Here is a 15837-nt window from a genome sequence, read left to right on the forward strand (position 1 = left end):
TCATACCCTTAATGATTACCTCCTTGTTATTTGATGAAACTGAAAGGGTGAATGGTTGGGATTCCGATTGCTTGTAATTTGTAAACATTGATTTGTTTTAACATTTGTATATGTTGTATGTTGCATGTAAATGTATGTAGTTGTTTAAATTATTATCATGCATCACATGTTTGTCAATATATCGTTCTCGCTATTGCTGTATTTAAACACTTCATTCCTATGGTGTTTTATGTACGGATATTCCCAGAATAAATGTACAGTACCTTTGCTTTCTAATTAAAATTATTAAGGTTTTGCTCCCATTTTCGATCTGCATCGCATAATAGTTATACCACAACACCGCATGAATTATGGTAAAAATACATTTTTGTTACAATGGTGCCAATACTTGGAATAGAATCTTATTTTATAACGGTCATATTATTCTCTAATAAAAATAATAACATAACTTGTACACGAAATAAATATCTTTATAACCATATCATTCTGTTGTAATACTTATTATGCATGTTTATTTATAATAAATAAATTAAAGTATTATTATGGCGAGTGGTTAGCGCGTCGGACTAGTCATCTATGTATCGCTCGCCGTGTGGGCACAAAGCCAGTTAGGGGCAAGCCGTTATTTTCTTGAGCAAGAATACTAACTGAATAATGGCTCCGAGGCCACGAAAGAACGGAACCACGATGACGAGAGGTCGACAGTACGATGACGATGATTCGATATTATGCCGAGTTTTAAACATCGTAGTTTCATTTGTTTTGTTTTTTAGATTTTTTTTCTTTGTTTTTTTTTTCGACTTTAAACCATCATAAATTCGTTTTAACGCTGTTTCGCGTTATGTGTGTGTCGTAATAGCTGTAATGGGACATCGTGGAAATCAGAAGAAAACTTTCTGGAACAATATATTTTCCTTTTTAGCGTTTATTTAGGGCATGTTCCACTTATTTCTTTGAGAAAATTGCAAATTACGTTTATTATGTACTAGTATTCTGTAACTATTTAAATCATGAGATAAACAATAATTTTGAAATCCGGAAATATAGGCTTTATACACTAGTATGAAATGCATACACTGTTTTAAATACATGTACTAGTATGTCCCTATAATTGTTTGAATTAGGGGTATAATACTGCTGATTTAGGCAAATATATTTTAGCCCGAACACCATCCGTTCACTTTTTTTTCAAACTTTGGTTTTATATCGGTTTTTGAGAAATCGTTTTGTGTATATATAAAACCATTCACGATGGCTGCTTTCTTGTTACTAAGCAGTGCTCCAGCCGAAAAAAGACATCAATGGGCGGGAGATGGGTGTCGTGACCCAATAACTTTTCCAGAATAAGAATATGTGACCCAATGGTTAGGATTTCAATGTTACTTACTAGCTTTATGTTACTAAAGTATCGGCTGAATATACTCTTGCTTCGGCATAGATATAATAATTTTATTGTGGATCATATATAAAGTAGAAAAAATAGATGTGACAAACGTAAGATCTTGAAAAAGTCAACATGAGCCCAAAACTCGCATTAGATGGACACATGGAGATTCGTGCCAAATGTGCTCCTGCATTCATGAACTTCTCATAAATAAAAATATTTAAGGAATAAATATTACTTTGATCTCCAAATCGAAGAAACAGCATTTTCCTCAGAAATTTCCATCACTACCCACCACAGTTAGTACAAGTTCCGTTCAAAATTTTCATTAACATGATACTTCTTTGTATATGATCTTCGAGCTCGTAATAAGTTAAATTTTTGTGTTAACTTCAATATATCCTCACTGTACAAATTATTCAATGTTTGAATGTTTGTTGTATTCTGGAAAAGTGGAGATCCCTCAAAAGCAATATTCTAAAGCAAATATATATAGCTGACACTTGCAGTCTCTATTTTCTTTGGAGTCTATTATTGAGAGATAATAAGGTTTGTACACATTATCTGGACAAAGCAATTTATCATGCACACAGCATAACGGTACGTTGGTATTAGTATATAAATACAGAACCGTACTTGAAGTACGGAATTTAGATTATCTTCCTTTCTGGAAAACACCGTGAAGAAAAGAGTCGAATTCATTTGCAGAGAAGCATTTCTTTTTTAATTACAATTTTCGTCACTTTATTAACAGTATTTCTTTTGCACAATTGATATTTGAATATTAATAGTCCATTTGGGCTCTGTATACATGTCATGTTTATTGAAAATAAGTTTATAGCCGGTAAAAAATTTGGTTGTCATCGCATGCTCGGTGATGACGTCATAATTACAATTATTAATTCTAAGAGAATATTCTATAAAATTAGTACAAAAAACATGTCTTATTCATTGTCAACTACCATGACATGTTGGTTTCTGAACATGGGTGCCTTAGCGGCCTACTAATAAATCTTTATTAATGATTAAAATTACGACTTTAAATTAATGAGTAATAAAAAGAGCAAAGGAACACGTGACTATCTGATTTGTACGAGAGGGCGTAGCCTCCGAGTATTAATCAGATTAACGAGTGTTTTTATGTTCTTTCCCTTTTGTATCATAGCTAAACATAAAAACACGTTCCCTGTTGTCACAATATGAAACCCCAGAAAAAGGTAACCAATGAACGAGCATCTGAATATGATATTTCTGTCGCTTTCACTGTCTCTGCCGTCCCAAAAAGTAAAACCCAAGCAACAATGAGCCAATCAATGGGCATGCTCTAGAGTGCGGGTAACTAGTACTTGCACTCCAGTTAACGCACTGTGCATGTATATGTATACGATTTAACTCTGACACATTTTCAGCAGAAAGGTTCCAAAACTAAATAAATTAATAAATAAAAAAGATAAATAAATAAATAAAATAAAAATATCTAAATCTAATAATAATAATTATATATAGAATATAATGAATATATGTAAATAAACATGCAGTGATATTTTATTTATTGATTAATTACCAGCTCATGCGTGATTAGAACCTAGTGGCCGAACAGCCTAACTAATATCAACTGATAGCAACTTAATATCTTTTTATTTAATAATTAAAATTATCTTTGTGGTAGATGCCAAAAGCAACCCCCAGGTCTAAGAGGGCTAGGTCGGATTTAAGAGAAAATGATCAGCAGGGTGTCAAGCCCCTGCATCAGCAAGTCTTAATGCAGCGTCGGGCATATCAGTCGCCACCCGCTGATGTCCAACCACCTGTCAGTTAGCTTCTTGCACATCAGCCTCCAACAGTAAACGTACAGCTACCTGCTGTTCAGCCTTTTCTTGTTGATGTTCAGCAACCTGTTGTTCAGCATCAACCTGTCAATGTAATGCCACCTATGGTACAATATGTATCAAATCCATCTTGTGTACAACCTCAGCATGTACAGTCTCAGTCAGTAGAAAGGCGACAGCTGTTAGACAAATAACAGTATTTCTTTTTCAAATGGTGATAATAATAATAACATACAACCAAATTTTAACTTATCAACCAACTCATTTGATCATAACATTCTTGTTCCTCTTACGGTAGAAAATGTACATTTTCATGTACCCACTTGCACAAAAAAAATAATTTTTTTAATAATGAGTATATTGATATGAGCGCTTTATTACCTGAAAATCAAGCTGAACCAAGTGCTAAAATGCTTATCGTCCAGAATGGCAATATTGTCGCTAAGGAAAAACAGCATAAAAGTATTACAAATATAGAAAAATTGTCAGATGCATTCATAGTTTTTATATCAATATATGTTTTGAGACACCCTGTGGCAACTCAGGGTCTTTTAAAGTATATGTCAGTAATCAGAAGGCTTGCAGCACGTAATGCACACTGGGTTTAATATGACAGTCATTTTCGTTTGCGTAAGGCAGTTAATCCAACCAGTAGCTGGGCTGTTGTTGATACTGAATTATGGCTTCTTAACACTGGTAGTAATAATCAAGTATATAGTGAAAGCCGCCTATGCTATGATTATGATTTCAAAGGATTATGGCAGAAGCAGTACTGTAGTTATCAGCACAAACATTTGAAATGTACAATGAATCATCCAGTTTGCAGATGCAGGTTTTCTGGTAATAATCAAGCTTCTTATTTTAGGCCATATCGACAAAATCGAATGCCAGTTGCCGCAAAAGCCCAGCAGAACACACCAAGGCTTATGGGACCTCGCTTCAACACCTATTAAAGTTGAGAGGTTATCTTTTTGGTTAAATGATTATACCGATCAAGACATCACCAGTTATCTTTTTAATGGCTTTCAAAATGGTTTCAAATTAAGATATACTGGGCCGCGCATCCCTCTTTTTCTAAACAAGATATGTTTGTAAAACATGTATCCCCCCTATCGGCAACCAATTAGTCATGTGATCAGGTTATTATGCATGACTTCTGATCAAGTGAACAAAAAATTAATAAGGGTTATCTACTGGTCATGGTAATAATAATTGTGACCCAATAGGTTGTGTGCAGCAATTTAAGTTATTACAAACCTTACCAAATAATATATGCATAAATTTTATGAATCATGTAGGCCTCATTAATGACAGCCAAGTTGTTATATTACATAAGACCTTCAAATGTGTATACCAAAAGCATTTTTAGTTTTATATTAAAATATCAACCATGGCAACTTGAGTTGCTGAATTATTGGTCAGAAACCATCTTTAAGTACAAGGTCAATATGTCACTGACCCCTTGACCCCAAAATCAATATGGGTCATCTGCTGGTCATGAACAATCATCACACCAAGTTTTAAGTTCCTAGGCCTAAGCGTTCTTTAGTTATTAATCGGAAATCGTTTTTACCTACTAGGTCAATGTGACCTTTGACCCTTGACCCCAAAATCAATAGGGGTCATCTGCTGGTCATGACCAATCATCACACCACGTTTGAAGTACCTTGGCCTAAGCAATCTTTAGTTATTGATCGGAAACCGTTTTTACCTACAAGGTCAATGTGACCTTGACCTTTGACCCCTTGACCCCCAAAAAATAGGGGTCATCTGTTGGTCATGACCAATCACCACAGCAAGTTTGAAGTTCCTAGGCCTAAGTGTTCTTTAGTTATGGATCGGAAATCGTTCTTACCTACTAGGTCAATGTGACCTTGACCTTTGACCCTTGACCCCAAAATCAATACAGGTCATCTGCTGGTCATGACTAATCATAACACAAAGTTTGAAGTTCCTAGGCCTAAGCGTTCTTTAGTTAATGATCGGAAACCGTTTTTACCTATAAGGTCAATGTAACCTTGACCTTTGACCCCTTGACCCAAAAATAATAGGTGTCATCTGCTGGTCATGACCAATCATCACACCAAGTTTGAAGTTCCAAGGTCTAAGTGTTCTTTAGTTATTGATCGGAAATCGTTTTTACCTACAAGGTCAATGTGACCTTGACCTTTGACCCCTTGACCCTAAAATCAATAGGGGCCATCTGCTGGTCATGACCAATCATCATACCAAGTTTGAAGTTCCTACGCCTAAGCGTTCTTTACTTATTTATCGGAAACCGTTTTCATCTTCAAGGTCAATGTGACCTTGACCTTTGACCCCTTGACCCCAAAATCAACAGGGACCATCTGCTGGTCATGACCAATCATCATACCAAGTTTGAAGTTCCAAGGCCTAAGCGTTCTTTAGTTATTGATCGGAAACTGTTTTACCTTCAAGGTCAATGTGACATTGACCTTTGACCCCTCGACGCAAAAATCAATAGGGGTAATCTGCTGGTCATGACCAATGATCATACCAAGTTTGAAGTTCCTTTGCCTAAGCGTTTTTTAGTTATTGATCGGAAACTGTTTTTACTTACTAGGTCAATGTGACCTTGACCTTTGACCCCTTGACCCCAAAATCAATAGTGGTCATATGCTGGCCATGTCCAATCATCATACCAAGTTTGAAGTTCCTAGGCCTAAGCGTTCTTTAGTTATTGATCGGAAACCGTTTTCACCTTCAAGGTCAATGTGACCTTGACCTTTGACCCCTTGACCCCAAAATCAATAGTGGTCATATGCTGTTCATGTCCAATCATCATACCAAGTTTGAAGTTCCTAGGCCTAAGCGTTCTTTAGTTATTGATGGGAAACCGTTTTTACCTACTAGGTCAATGTGACCTTGACCTTTGACCCTTGACCCCAAAATCAATAGTGGTCATCTGCTGATCATGACCAATCATCACACCAAGTTTGAAGTTCCTAGGCCTAAGCGTTCTTAAGTTAATGATCGGAAACCGCTTTTACCTACAAGGTCAATGTGACCTTGACCTTTGACCCCTTGACCCAAAAATAATAGGTGTCATCTGCTGGTCATGACCAATCATCACACCAAGTTTAAAGTTCCTAGGCCTAAGTGTTCTTTAGTTATTGATCGGAAATCGTTTTTACCTTCAAGGTCAATGTGACCTTGACCTTTGACCCCTTGACTCCAAAATCAATAGGGGCCATCTGCTGGTCATGACCAATCATCATATCAAGTTTGAAGTTCAAGGCTTAAGCGTTCTTTAGTTATTGATCGGAAACCGTTTTAACTTCAAGGTCAATGTGACCTTGACCTTTACCCCTTGACCCCAAAATCATCTGCTGGTCATGGTCAATCATCATACCAAGTTTGAAGTTCCTTTGCCTGAGCGTTTTTTAGTTATTGATCGGAAACTGTTTTTACTTACTAGGTCAGTGTGACCTTGACCTTTGACCCCTTGACCCCAAATCAATAGTGGTCATATGTTGGTTATGTCCAATCATCATACCAAGTTTGAAGTTCCTAGGCCTAAGCGTTCTTTAGTTATTCATCTGAAACCGTTTTTACTTACAAGGTAAATGTTACATTGACCCCAAAATCAATATGGGTGATCTACTGGTCATAACCAGTAAGAGCTTGATTTTTTGTGTTATCCTTGGATTTGGGAACATGTCAAGGTTTACATAATATAGTATTTATACATTTATTTATTTATTTATTTATTCATTTATTTGTTATGGTTTTAATCTATATTGTGTTTGCTTATCATGTAACATGTTTACCTTTATGCCGAAATAAAGCTATCTATCTATCTATCTATCTATCTACCTAACCAATCATCATATCAAGTTTGAAGTTCCTAGGCCTAAGCATTCTTTAGTTATTGATCGGAAACCGTTTTTACTTACAAGGTCAATGTGACCTTGACCTTTGACCCCTTGACGCCAAAATCAATAGGGGTCATTACTGGTCTGCAAATACCATCCCAAGTTTAAAATTTCCTGGCCAAAGGGTTCTTTAGTTATCACTGGGAAAAACCTTTTGGTCTAGGCCCGAGGGACCAAAGACGGCAAATGCAAGAAATATACCCCCCTCTTCTTTGAAGTGGGGGCATAAAAAAATTAAAATCTGCCATAATATACCCAGAAATATTTCAAGAAAAGCTAAATAAAGAACAAATGTTGGGTCACCTTTATGTGTCATTTGAATATCCACCATTTTCCAATTTGAGAATCAATCCTTGTGGATTGGTACCAAAAAAAATCGGAGATTAGCGACTTATCACTCATTTGTCATTCCCTCCATCGTTAAGCATAAATGAGTTTATAGATCCAGAGTTAACCTCGATGCAATATTCAAAATTTGACAGTGTTATAGAAATGGTACAAGGTCTTGGTAAAGGGGCACTACTCATGAAAAAAGATATAAAGTCAGCGTTTAATATACTTCCCGTTTACCCATCTGATTTCCCACTATTGGGTATTGATAACGATTTTACATCTGAGATCTTAATTCAGAAAACCATGCCACAAGGATGTTCTCTCAGCTGTGCACCCTTCGAAAAGTTTTCAACTTGCTTACATTGGATAGTTGCCCACTAATATTGACCATTATTTAGATGATTTTTTTGTTTGCGGCCATGACATTACCTGACTTATCTGCTATAGTTCATACTTTTGCTTTTATTTGTCGTGATATTGGGGTGCCACTTAATGAAGATAAAACGGTAGGTCCAGTTACAACTATTGTTTATCTAGGCTTGGAAATAGATTCAGAAAATGGAATTATTAGATTTCCACATGAAAAGATTATAACGTTAATACATCTGTTGAAAACATTTATGGATAAAAAGAAAATTACATATTAAAAGCAGTTAAATCATTAGTTGGCTCTCGTAATTTCACTCTGCAGAGCCATTCCTTTAATAGGTAGAGCCATTCAATAGAACATTTAATAATGCTACCGTCCCAAGCACGAGTTTAACTCCATCATTCCTATTAAACCAGTCTCTGCTGGAAATGCGCTACCGATATGGAAGTATGCGTTTATGTTTTTAAAAGATTTCTAATGGCTATTTGTTTAAACTATTTAGTAACCTTGAATGGACCAAAGTTAAGACAAATCTGGAATTATTCAATTTATGCCTTGTGGCAATAAAGAATGTGGATGCGGGGGGTTATTTTTCAAAGGAAGAAAGGGTGTTTTTTAAAGTGGCCATCTGATCTAACACCTGCCAGGTTTTAAAGGATATAACTTATCTAGAGCTTATGCCCATTATGTTGGTTCTCTCTGTTTTAGGGACACCTTTTTCAAAGGAAAACATCTTTTCAGAACTGATAATAATGCCCTTAGTAGCTATTAATAAATAGATAGGTCATCAAAAAATAACAAAGTCATGAAATCTGGTACGTCAGCTTGTGCTTTTTTACTTTGATAACGGTATTCAGTTCAGAGCTCTGCATATTTCGACTTCAAAAAATGTTATAACTGACGCAATATCTCGTTTACAGTGGAATCGTCTAGGCAAAGTACTACCAGTTGGAGCGTCATTGGCTTTGGAGGAAATCCCGGTTTCGTTTCTAAACATATTCAAACAGAAATTGATAAATTTTAGCTATGTCATCTATGTCTGATAATACTCTGAAGACGTATAAAAATGGGCTTTCTTTATATAAGCAGTTCACAGAAGAGCTGAACACAAAAATCCTGCATGACCACCTCCGGTCGAAAGTGTGTTAGAATTCATTGCGTATATTGGTCTTTAAAACTGTCAATAGTTACATATCTGCTGTAAGTTTTCAGTGTAAACTTAATGACTTCATTTGATCCTACACCAGCACTTCCTTGTGAGAAAAGTCTTAAAAATGGTTACAGTGGAAGGTCAACAGGTGGTGGTAACAGATATCAGATTACCAATTTCTTATTCAATACTTGATTACCTGATGATAATTTTTAATTTAGATAATTCTTATTTTGATCAAATGGTGTCTGACATTTATCCGCATGAACTTCCAACTTAATAAAACAAACTCTCGAAATTTTAGTACATCATTTTTGGATCTTCATATTACTATCAACAAAGCGGTGCCATGTCACAAAATACGCCCGTTTACGAAAAGCTTTAGATGGGGGAGATGGGTGGCATTATGGAAAAAAGTGTTAATCTAAAGGGGGGGGCCCAAGCAAGGCGGTTTTTTTTTATTCCTTTGGGCCCACTGTGTTGTTAAATGAACCTTAAAACAAATCAATAGGGAAGATATGCCACAGAATGTGTGACCCTTGACCCTTTGGTCGCAGGGACCTGAATTTTATGCACGCGCACTCAGCCTCACAATGATGAATATTTGTGCCCAAATTATATTGAAATCCCTCTATTGCATGGTTAAGACATTTTGCTCCAGACAAGTGTGTTTTTTTTTTATGAGCTCTAACTGTTGACCTTCAACCTTTGACCTAGAGACTTGGTTTATGTGCAGGGCACTACGTCTCATGGTGGTGAACAATTCTCATAAAAAGTAACATTCACACAATTCCTCCAATGCATGTAGAAAATATGCTCCGGACAACATCTGGATATTTAATTCATCTCCAGTGACCTTGACCTTGCAAATATTAACCTAAATTAAATGTGTAACACCTGTAGTCATGATAGTTACCATTTGTGCTACAATCATCAATAAATGATGACTAAATGGTCCCTATAAACCATCTTCAAAATTTTTATCTGAACTTTGACCTCTATGTGTAACCTTGACTTTGGTCGCAGGGATCTATGAATTTTGCATGCGACACTCAGCCTCACAATGGTGAACATTTGTGCCAAGTTATATGAAAACCCCTATGAATGTAGAAGTTTTGCTCCGGACAAGCGTTTTTTCAATGAGCTCTAAGTGTGACCTTGACCTTTGACCTGGAGACCTGGATCATGCATGGAGCAATACATATCATGGTGTGTGAACAGTTTCCATAAAGTATTATAAAAATTCTTCCATACATAGTAGGAGATATGCCTCCAGACAAAATCTGGATAGTTTTCACCATCTTTAGTGACCTTGACCTTGCATATATTGACCTAAAGTACACGTGTCACAGCCGCAGTCATTATAATGACCATTTGTGTTACAATCCCTCAATAAATGATGATTAGAATCGGTCCCTATACACATCTTCATATTTTTATCTTTTTTTAAAACGGGCGTTATAAAAAGTACATGTAATTTAATAACTAAAAAATTCTGATTTAAGATTTTATTCTAGGGAAATACATTTCATTACAATTCTTAATCTTTGAAAATGAGCTGAACTGATATTTACTTGAAAATTAAAAAATATAATTAAATTTCTATGAGAAAGTATTTACATTTGATAAAGGTAATTACTGTATGATCTTTATGAACAAATACCAAGTCTACAGGAACACCATAGTTATCACAGTTAAGAATCTTGACCAATGAATGAAACATGTGTAAATAAATGTTACATTCTTTAGAACATAGTCAAGTCCAAGAAAGAGGATTATTTCATGCCCTTTGATTAAATTCTATTTTTAGAATTGAAAGTGAAAACAGATCAAGGGGAGTAATTGTGTAAGTCATTTATGAACAAAGTAATAACTTTGTTGTCTCCCTTTGATTAAATTCTATTTACAAAATCTGGATATTTCATCATCTTTAGTGACCTTGACCTTGTATATATTGACCTAAAATTATATGTATCACAGCCATAGTCTTGATAATGACCATTTGTGTTACAATCCCTCAATAAATGATGACTAAATGGTCCATATACAACATCCTTCATATTTTTTTATCTGAACTTTGACCTCTATGTGTGACCTTGACCTCTTGGCCGCAAGGACCTGAATCTTGCACGCGACACTCCGCCTTACAATGAGTGAACATTTGTGCCAAGAATATTGAAATCCCTCTTAACATGTGGAAGTTTTTTGCCTCCGGACAAGCATTTTTCAATGAGCTCTAAGTGTGAACCCATTGACCTTTGACCTAGAGACCTGGTTCAATGTGGCGACACTGCTCCTCATAGTGGAGTGAAACATTTTATGAAGTTTCATTAAAATCCCTCCATACATGTAGAGTTATGCTTCCGGACAAAAATTGGACGCCCGCCGCCCGCCCCGCCCGCCAGGGGCGTTCCCACTAATACGTCCCGTTTTTCAAACGGCGGCGTATATAACAACAATTCTTATTCCACACGAAAATCTATGATAAAAGAGATAACTTTGACTTTTGTAAAGTTAATTATCCACATTTAGATGGAGACATACCCCATGCAACATCTTACGGGGTATATGTTTCTCAGTTAATTAGATTCGCTAGAAACTTGTAGCACCGTAAAGGATTTCAACGAGCGGAATATTTTTATTACCAGCAAGCTTCTTAAACAGGGCTACCGCTATCATAAATTACGGAAATATTTTACTAAATTTTACAATCGTAACTTTGATTTAATTTCTAAATTCAATAGTGATTTAAAAAACTCTTCTGCGACAAGGGATTAGCCAGCCTGGTTTTTTATGGCGATGTGATTTACAAACTTCGTAAGATTTTGGTCATTGTAATGTTTCTGCTGTTTTTACTAGAATCATTAAACGTTTTATTAAAAGTGGTTATGACCCTACTATTTTAAGATATACTGCATGTTTAGTGTTCAACCCTTTTACAGTTGGACACTACGCTTTCATCATTTGATTACATCTTACGGACCAAGTGGGATACTCTATGATGGATAGTTCTTAAAGCCCTTTGGGACTGAATTGTCTTAATGTTCGTCTTCTGCCTTGCTTCGTCGGACCCTTGTAGGTGATTTTCTTGTTGCTCTGTCTTCCCCTTTAGGACATTTAGTACTTTTGTTATGGTCATTGGGTTTACTTTTATATGTTTCTACATGCTCATTTTGGTGTTTTACTTATTTAACCTTTTGTAACCATAAAAACTGTTAGAAGTTCACTTGGCGGAGATTCATTTTATTTACACTGTCTCGTTTATAGGAACATGGTGGGGCTAAGAGCGAGGTTTGGTGCACCATTAACCGGTTTAAACTCGGTTTGGTGCATCATTAACCGGTTTAAACACCCCAGCAGCCATTATTATGCTGCTGAACGTTCCAAGGCGGCGCCCCTCTGTGTTCCTCAGATGTATGTCTATGTTGTTTCATACTGTTTTGGTGACATTTTTGCTTGTGTCCCTTGTTGTTTTCTCGTCTACGGTAAGTATCTTCCCTCTTTACCCCTAGTTTTTATTTCTTTAGTTAACCCCCCCCCCTTCCTGCGGTCTCCTGTCCCCTTACCCTGTGCCCTTTGACTTTGTGGGCCTGTAATTCAATCATTTATTTGTTTTCTTTGAGTTCCTAATCAGTTACAAATTATTTATTATTTAGTGATAAACCTGTCCGTGCTCTGTCTTGTGCCAGGTCCTGTTTTTGTTTGGGGTCAGCCTTGGCTCCTTGCCACTGGTTCTTGTTGCTGGGTCATATGGGGGTTGCGTTCATTGAACGCCGCCTTTCCTCGTTGATCTTGTTTATCATATTTTGTAAAAAAATCTTCATTTTGTGTGTACTTCAAGTAATGAGGCTATCCTTTTTCAAGCCGCATTTTGTTTGGCATATTTTGCATTGTTACGAATCAGTGAGTTTGTTCCATCAAATCCAAGAGAGTCAAATACAGTCATCCATCTGTTTTGAGGTAATCAAAAGCAAGTTTCAGTAAAGTTAGCACTCCCCAAAACTGACGAAGCAAGTACAGATTAATCATCCCAAAATTTGACAAGAACAAAAAGTTAACTCACTCTTTTGCAGTATCTTCAGTTTGAAAACCCAAAAATTTCTTGTCATTTTTATTTTTTTGAAAACAACCTTTCTTCATACAATTTAATTGTTTAGGAAATTTTTGAATTCCAAACTTAAAATTAAATATTATAAATAACACTTTTTCATAGGTTCTGCATTATTTATACGAGGTTTTTTAGAAAAAAAATTAAAATTGAAAAAAAGATCAACAAAGAAAGCGCTTCAATGAACGCAACCCCCAAAAACCCCGCAACAAAACCAATGGGAAAAGGGGCCCAGGGGGACCCCAAACCCAAAAAAAGGGCAGGACAAAAAACCGAAAGATGGAAAAATTCAGCATATCAGCATTATATTGCATTTTCCGAGGTTTGCCCCCAAAAATCTAGACAAAGCCTGTTACTCAAACAATTAGAATACCCAATTTAGTCCCCAGCTAGGGGAAAATCAATACACCTTTTATGGGTGTCCTAATGCAAAAAAAATCCAAAAATTACCTTCCAAAAATTGACCCAAGTTATCAAAAAATTTAAGAATGCTACCTAACAACACCGGCGCACCCGTCACAAACTCATTACGTATACCATTTTTTTTTAAAAAGTATTCACCGTGTTTCCTATTGCACCGACAGTGTGGGATAAACCCCCAATTTTTATCATAAACTGGTTTTCAAAAACAGTCCCATTCAATTACTCAACACCGCCAGAAGTTATTTCCTGGCGGAAGTTCGCTGAAAGTTTTCGAACATGTGACCTCGTTAAATTTGATTTCAAATAAAGAAAACACTGCAAATCTTAGGGTACGGGAAATCTCTGAAAAAACCCATTTACATTTAAACAATCTGTGCTCCTTAGGGTCTATCGCAAAGGGTTAAAAACTTATAAAAAATTTAAAGTTCCCATGTTTTCAAATTAAAGGGTGGACCTTCTTCAACTTTAAAATAGTTTCATGACATTGCGTTGGCCCAAATTTTATCTACGTCGCCATTTTTGCGTTTTTAAAAACACTTTCTTTACATTTTCTACAACTTTTTTTAAATTAAAGTTACAAAAAAAGTCTGTTTTATATTACGTTAAAAAAAAATGAGAATTCCACATGAATGATTTTCCCCTAATTTTTATTATGCTAAGTTTAAAAAAATTTTTTTAAAAAAGCAATTCTTCAACACGACTTTAAAATTTTATCTGCTCCGGAAATTTTCTGTTAAAAATTAAAAAACCCAATAAAAAACACCTAAATTTTAAATTTCTATTTGACTTTCAGTAGGTAAATTAACAAATGACCAAGGAAGATATCTGGTAAATTTTAATAAGTTATGACGTCAGGTTGAAGAGAAAATAATGTAGTCTACGACATTTTGGGACAACCCTCGTAGTTACATGTATTTAGTTTTACACGATGCTGAGATCTTTTTCAAATTTTGCAGGTCCATTACAAGTGTATATAGTTGGCTCGTCAAAAATAAATAATAATGCTGAGCAACATGGAAGGAATACCGTTGGGCAACACCTTGGCTTAGACAGGTATAAAAATTATCTTAATTGGAAAGGTATTTTTTCTTTGAAGGTTGAAAATGCACTGTCAGCCATTGAGGAACTTGTTAAAGATAATAGCCCAGACATAATTGTCATTCATTGTGGAGGTAACAATGTCGGTTCAACACCATTAGGTCAACTAATGTTTTCACTTAGATCACTACTGAATGAGCTTTTTAAACAATATTCATTTGCTCTTACAGTATTTTCACAAATTTTACCAAGATTAAAATGGCGTTATGAACGCAATCACAACTCTTTGAACTAACTAACATCAATAATTCCATTTCGACAAAAATAGTTATAAATGTGGAGCTTTGATTAAGTATCCAGAAATAGTTGAAGAATAACCGGCCTTGTTTCGCAGCGACCAAGTCCGTTGGTCGAGTTTGGGCAATGACGTTTTTCTAAACACTTTGCAAGGGGTACTATATAAGTTTTGTCATAATGATGATGTTGTTTCTTCTCTGACGTCACTGAAGTTGGTCCATGGCTTTGCTGTGTAATTTTCCCCTTCTGCCCGTACGCTTTGGGGCGGTGGACTACTGCCAAAGTCAATTTGGCAGAAAACGGGCATGGTTATTTAAGAGACAGATATTTTATTACGTAGGCAGTATCTGTACACCAGGCTGTCAGTAACACATGGTGATGTGTTTTTTCTAATTGTCAAATTTTAGGATTTGAAAGGGAAAACTTGGATATGGTGTGTTTTGGAGGCTGCCCGTTGATAGTAAATTAGCGCGTCACTGTTTTTTGTTTAGCAAAATGTTTGCTTTCCCCAGACTGTCTTGCATATTTAGGCAATGAACTTTTTTATATTTCATGATGCAGTATCTGATCACCAGGCTGTTTTCATGTTTTCAGTTGATAGACTTGTTGTTTTGTTGTTTTGTAGGCTACCAGTTTGTCCTCACTGTATTTTGATTTCATATAAAAACTATATATTGCAAGCAGCCATGGACATAAATTGCCAATACAATATAAAAAAAATTTATAGAAATGATAACACCTTTTTGTTTTTATCAAGAATTAATTTTTGCCCCAACCTGTTGTGCTGATAATGAATTATAAACCCCCTTATCATTTCCGATATAGGGCCTTTTCTGTTCTAATGTTGATTGAAACCGGTTTGTACCTTAAAAATTAAAGTCAAATAGATAAGTGATAGCGTTTGTGTAGATGAGCTACGCAATTCGCGGGTCAGTGATTTCCCGCAAATATTACGAAATATGTTTTGTGTTTATTATTTATATCAGATACATAGATAAATGTGTTGAGT

Source organism: Ruditapes philippinarum, unplaced genomic scaffold (genome assembly GCF_026571515.1).
Source record: "Ruditapes philippinarum isolate M1 unplaced genomic scaffold, ASM2657151v2 ctg10649_1_1_1_1, whole genome shotgun sequence".
NCBI lineage: Eukaryota > Metazoa > Mollusca > Bivalvia > Venerida > Veneridae > Ruditapes > Ruditapes philippinarum.